The sequence below is a fragment of the Schistocerca serialis genome, chromosome 5 (genome assembly GCF_023864345.2).
Source record: "Schistocerca serialis cubense isolate TAMUIC-IGC-003099 chromosome 5, iqSchSeri2.2, whole genome shotgun sequence".
In the NCBI taxonomy this organism is placed as follows: domain Eukaryota; kingdom Metazoa; phylum Arthropoda; class Insecta; order Orthoptera; family Acrididae; genus Schistocerca; species Schistocerca serialis.
Genome location: NC_064642.1, coordinates 633,321,317 through 633,327,986, shown reverse-complemented (window position 1 = coordinate 633,327,986; position 6,670 = coordinate 633,321,317). Strand labels below are relative to the sequence as shown.

At 43.1% G+C, this 6,670-nt stretch overlaps 1 non-coding gene across 1 annotated transcript; it reads right to left on the bottom strand.

Annotated features, from left to right (window-relative positions):
* Positions 1-6,361: 6,361 nt before the first annotated feature.
* On the bottom strand, positions 6,362-6,436 carry Trnas-cga (transfer RNA serine (anticodon CGA)). Its single transcript has one exon. It is a non-coding gene; the product is annotated as a tRNA-Ser (tRNA).
* Positions 6,437-6,670: the final 234 nt, after the last annotated feature.

The following is a 6,670-nucleotide window of genomic DNA, read 5'->3' as shown; positions in this document are numbered from 1 at the left end:
TATTGCAGTATTGAGTGAATCATTCATCACCGGCGTCGTTCACACCACTGAAGCGAGGTAAAATTCATTTGCGGTTCAGTATCAGTAGTTGTTGTTACGTTGCTAGGCAGAACTGTTCACTACGGCACGACGGAAATCCAGAGATAATCTATAATGCCGTCTTGCTTTCGTGCGTCGTGATATTATTTCGGCAAAACACTCCTTTCATTGCTCAATGTTCATCAAGTCACTCTTTCAATTAAAATGTTCACAATTAATTTTGATCTTCAACTATCACACAGTTTAATTAATGATGGAGCCAACACGTGAGATTTCCATTACAGACGAACAATTTGATTGTTTCTTCTTAGTAGCTAGTTTATAATCATCACACCACACGCACACCGATGGATCAGATAAATTACGATTCTTTTCAATTCGGTGATCGTGACAATTACGACAACTTTTACAATCGGCGTATTTGTATTATCTTCGTGTGGGCGTATTAATGTTTCCTACTCAAGGCTAATCAGGTGTTGCAGTCTTTGATACTATGTCCATTCTTCGTGTAACTGTTCACTTTGATGAAGGTTGAGTCCAACAATAATATGTCCAATAATTAGATTTCATTAACTCGTGGTACACTATCAGAATATCACTTTATCACTTCAGTTCAAGTTCTCAAGTCAGAATAACTGAGAACAAAGTCTGCGCATCTCTATCACACAATATTATTTTGTTTCTTTTCCAAAAAAAAAAAAAAAATCGTGGCGTTCCGTTCGTAGTACTATAACAAACGGTGCTCTCTCTCTCTCGACTTGATAGCAAGCAAGCTAGCAAGCGACTAACTTTTCCATGATCGAGCATTGTAGACGCATTGAATTTCCTTTTCGCCGCGTTTTCAACTCTCTTTCACAATAAATGTTATCTCTGACTGTCATATTACTTTGGACTTAACTTTCGTCGTACTGATTTGCATTTATTACTGAGATGTTTGATAGCTAATTATAAATAACCTTACTTTTCTTCCAGCTTTATATCATGACATAATAATTATTGAAATTGGTGTTCATCGAAACTTTAAGGTGTTATATTATTATCAAAGTTGTCGTGCCTGTCAGGATAACACCGTTCCCTACTTTAACTTATCATGACATTCTTATTTGGGTTTTCGGGTTTCGTGGGATGTTAACATTCTCCATCCTTTTTTAATCCGAGTCCGCCCTCCGTCTCTGATGACCTCGTTGTTGACGAGGCGTTAAACATTAATCTCCTGCTCCTCGAGTGATCACTGGCTCTTCTCGCCTTAATTATGTGTCTGGTGTCTGTTCTGTCGGACATGATTGACGGGGGCGTCCTAGAGTAGTCTGTGCAGATGCGATGACCACACTGTCAGGATGGCGCAGCGGTCAGCGTATCTGCCTTGCAATCAGGTGAACTGGGTTCGAATCCTAGTGTGGCACAAATGTTCAACTTTGCCCACTGATTTAAATCAGTTCAGTTAGTGCCATTAATTCTTTTGCGTCTTAGAATTTTTATTACTTCAGTTTCCACATTTCGCACCATCGTGTCGAAATTATTTTTAAATTCTTTTTCTGATGACTTTCGTAGACGATAAATGGCAGGTGGAAAAGTTATGCGCTCCAGGTATATAGTGTCATAAGCGGTCACGCACAGACGTGTGCCAAGCCGGCGCATGACTTGAGCAGCTCACCCCCTACCAGGACACATCCCTAGCGGCGCGGTGCGCCCTCGTGCATGCTGAGTGCGGCCCGGCCACTGACACGTGGCTGCCACGTGAGGCACCCCGCACTGCCGTCCTGGCCCCGTGATCGCAGCCCCGTGACGCTTCTCCAACCCCCGGCACCCCACGGCCAGCGGTCACATAAACTGCGACGTGCTATGCCGCTCGGCCGAAGTTATTTCTAACTGACCGTGCCGAACTTCAGCACTGGCGAACAAAAGCGGGAGAACCGCGAGTTAAAATCGCGACGAACACCAGTCCTTCGTTTGTGCGGTTTCATTCGAGATTCATCTTGAACTCAATTTTATTCGCTTCATTTGGCACATACGCGACATTTAATTATTTTGAATGGTGGCTAGTTGCACTAGTAATAAAGGAAAGAGAATCTCTACCTAAGTGGCACAGCGTATCTAATTAAAACTCACGGTATTGAAGGGCTGAAATAAGAACCCCGGACACATCACTTTAATATCGTGTAACGACCCGTCTGGCCTTGATAATACCCCCTATTCGCCGTAGAAGAGAATTCCCATCATCAGTTTCCATATCCTGCTGGATCCACTAACTGACAGTTAGATCCTGTAGAGCTAACGTGTTTTGGGCGGTCAATTGGTAAGTTGCACACGCTGTTCCAAATAGTATGTATGTAGTGTGTGTTCTTTTGGACATGTCCGGAAGAACAGACACCATTTTGATCCTGCAGTCACTGCGAATCGAGACACAAAGGAATTAGACATTATCTGCCAGTGGGCACTTACAATCTTGGGGCAAGTTGAAAATCTGTGCCGGACCGGGATTCGAACCCAACTCGCCTGCTAACTAGGCAGATGCGCCGACCGGACAGACTGGTCATCACAACCACATCTGCACAGACAACCGTAGCACGCCTCCCGTCAGACCCGAATTCCCACACTGCTAACCACACACTGCCCATTATCCTTATTACTTGCGGGATATCTTCGACTGCCGTGAGTTGGAGCCTGATGTGCATCCCCACTAAAGCTCACTGGCCGCCCTCGCCTTTAATGTCTGTCCTTTCAATAAATACCGACTGGCAGCTAATATCTTTCATTTCTTTGTGTCTTATGCATTTTAACCATTAGATGTTCTATTTGAACCTTAATATCTACCGTTTTCGATCGTTTGCCATCTTCACAGGACGTCTATCAGAAGCCCAAAATGGTACAGGTAAATTACGCAGGAAAATATAAAATAGAAAATTCAGAAAGTACATAAGCATAATCTGGTCGTGGATACTTATTACAAGCCAAAGACAGCTCAGGTGAATACGTAAATCATTTTCTTTCGTGGATGGTAGAAAAACCAAAACGTCATAATAGGTATATGAAAAGAACACTGCATGTTCCACAAAAGTCTAAGAGATGTGCTCAAATGTAATAGCAGTTAACGTAATAATGTACACAAAGATGAGAAACCTATGGAATGAAATGAGAGCTATACAGGTAGTCTGTGTAGTGTAAGTGAAGGATCACATCAAAATACATTCTATCAATATGTAACAAAGTTCATACCTAGAACGAGTTCACAGCTGATAAAAGCTAAATGATTTATCTTTGGAGTGCATCTGAGTCAACATAAAATAGTATATTTTTGTACATAACGAATTGGGTACAACATTACATACTTGGACATACTGACTAAGCAGTTCAGGTCCTAAAGCAGTATCCAATGCCTGGATAAACACAACAGAGCTAACATTTAGGCCAAATGGAAGAATCTTAAAATGATAGCTTCTCCCTGCACAAACAAATGGCGTGTACTTCCTCGATTCAGGACCTAGCATTCTCTGCCAGTAAGAACTTCTGAGGTCACATATTGAAGAGAATTTCTTGCCATGAAACTTCTGTGTAAACCCATAGATATTTTCTGGATGAGTGCGGACAGGAACTATCATCTCATTTATGTGTCTTGCGTCCAAAACTAATCGAACTTTGCCCTCTTATTTAGGGACAACCAATAAAGGACTACAGTATGGGCTTGCAGATGGCTCAATTAACTCCCAATCCAACATTCTTCATCGACAGATCGTCGAAGTCGCCAAGGTATAGGATAAAAACTTTGGCAATATGTACTATGTGGGTACATTTCTAAATTACACTCACAGGCTTTCACTATTCCCGGTTTTTCAAGACATCGATATTCTGCTGCATTAAGTCTGACAATTGTTTTCGCTGCCGATCGTCCAAACAGATTCAGACGTCTTTTGAGATATAACATCAGTTAATGTGCATACTTGATAAACGTCTTCTGCATCTGATCTCCGACTCCTCTTGAAACACCTTACAAGCTTAATTGTTGAATCCCGACATTATCTTCTGTGGCTGCAGTCTTCTCTGATCAGCTCCACGCACACATTCTCAGCATCAATCTTAAAAGAGGCACAGCCCGCAGAAAAGTCGAATTTAACGCCCGTCTCCCGGATACTCTCAATATCCAAAATACAGTCAATTTATTTATTACTAGGAACGTGCATAAAGTCGCTACATTTACTATTCTTAATTCAGTGTGAATCTGTATCTTTACCTTCTGTGGTCTGGTACCGATTGCACCTATAAATTCAAAATTACTCACAGGAAAGACTGGTAGTTTCCGGTGTCGTGTCAACCTCACAGACAGCGCTGCAGAGATTGCATTCACAGTTGCACCTGTATCAAGAATTACTTAAATGGTATGGTCATGGACTTCTGCATATATCGCCGGCATAGCAACGGTCATACGCTTGGCTGTACAATGCTGGGCGTCATGAGTAAGTTCATCTACTAGTCTCTGTCCGTCATTGCATTGGAACATGACAACTCTCTTGCCAGAGCCCCTTACATCACACCCGACCGTTTCTCCGGGGCACGATCCGGTCGTCGTTAGTTTGACAGATGGGTTCGTCAGTGACATCTGTAATCACAGGCGGTTGCTCTCTCCAGTCATTTATATGCGGAGATCGCTGGTTAATATTTTGTGGTTGCCAGCTCCGATTATTCCCGTGGAATTGCTGATTATTTCGACTGTGTAGGTTGTGGTTTGCATCGGGTTTAATCTTCGCACGTTAGGTTTATTTTTCGCCCAGTGAGGTTGGAACTACACCGCGTTGGCATTCAATCTTTGTCCGCCGTTCAGCTGTTGTTTGTTATGCTGAGCTTGGAAGCCTGATCACTATTATTATTTCGGCTCTGTCCTGGGTGATATACAAAGCTCTTGTTTACACTAGTCGACACCCATTACCATGATTTGTAGCTCTTAAGTCTTCGTTTAATAGTTCGATGATGTCTTCGGGAGCGTACATGAGTTTTTCACGTATCTCGATTGGTAACTTTGCCTTAATAATCTTAAAAATGTCCACCTGTGGGACTGGAGTATCCCAATATCAACTTTTACTCAGGTACTTCTCAAAGTACCGACGCAAGTTCCCACTCTTGATCGAAAATGGTTCTGGATTATAAATCTCTTTTTTTTTCAGTCGTTCTTGAATTCTCTTAGACCAGTACTTACTCAAGAACGCTCGCTCAAAATCCTCGTAGGTGCCACAGGTTTCTATAATATCTGTGAACCATAAACTACCGTGCGCCCCCGGTAGCTGAGTGGTCAGCGCGACATAATGTCAATCCTCAGAGCCCTGGTTCGATTCCCGGCTGGGTCGGAGATTTTCTCCGCTCAGGAACTGGGTGTTGTGTTGTCCTAATAATAATAATAATAATAATAATAATCATCATCATCATCTCATCCCCATCGACGCGCAAGTCGACGAAGTTGCGTCAAATCGAAAGACTTGCACCCGGAGAACGGTCTACCCGATGGGAGGCCCTAGTCAAACGACATTTACATTTATTTACCATAAACTACCTTCCCCTTGTACGTAGCCAGCGACAAAAGAAATCTTTTGTGCGTCAATCCATGCACGGGGTTAAACACCTCTGAACCCGCGAATGAAAACGACGGGGTTAGAAGTTTTATTCTCCGGATAGAAGGCTTGGAACTGCCGGTGCTTGAGGAGCTTCTCCTCCATTAACATTTGGGCGTATAAATTGTTGGGTAGTATATTGCCGTAAATAGGGTCAGACACCACATGTGCACTTTTCGTCGTAGGCGTCGGGCTACTCATCACTGACGCCGAATTCATCACATTTTGCTTCGTTTCGTCGGAAAATGTGACATGTGTGTAAGAACCACTCGCTCTTATTTCCTTTAGTGACTTGCAACATTCTTCAACCGATTTGGTTATATTGTCTTTCCACATCGAGAGCCCTTCACCAAATTGTTGGCTTATCACATCACTATCAATCTGGATCCTTGTGGAATCCGATACATTAGCCAGTTGAACGTTTTGTACAGTTTGTTGCAGTAGTTCTTTAACTGCGACACAATCTGTTTTAACAAATTCCAAATTTGGACACAAGAGTATGTACGGTCTCGGTGACATATTTTACTTCGGTTTGGATTTTAGAGATTTCCTCAGGAACTTTCTCCTGCGACAGCTTAAGATGTGCCGTTTCCGCAGCAAGATCACTTTGCTGAATGATTAAATGATCCACTTCGCATTTCAAACTCTGAAAATCCTCCAGAATGAGATTTTCACTCTGCAGCGGAGTGTGCGCTGATATGAAACTTCCTGGCAGATTAAAACTGTGTTCCCGACCGAGACTCGAACTCGGGACCTTTGCCTTTCGCGGGCAAGTGCTCTACCAACTGAGCTACCGAAGCACGACTCACGCCCGGTACTCACAGCTTTACGTCTGCCAGTACCTCGTCTACTACCTTCCAAACTTTACAGAAGCTCTCCTACGAACCTTGCAGAACTAGCACTCCTGAAAGAAAGGATATTGCGGAGACATGGCTTAGCCACAGCCTGGGGGATGTTTCCAGAATGAGATTTTCACTCTGCAGCGGAGTGTGCGCTGATATGAAACTTCCTGTTTGTTTGGCGATGACTTAACC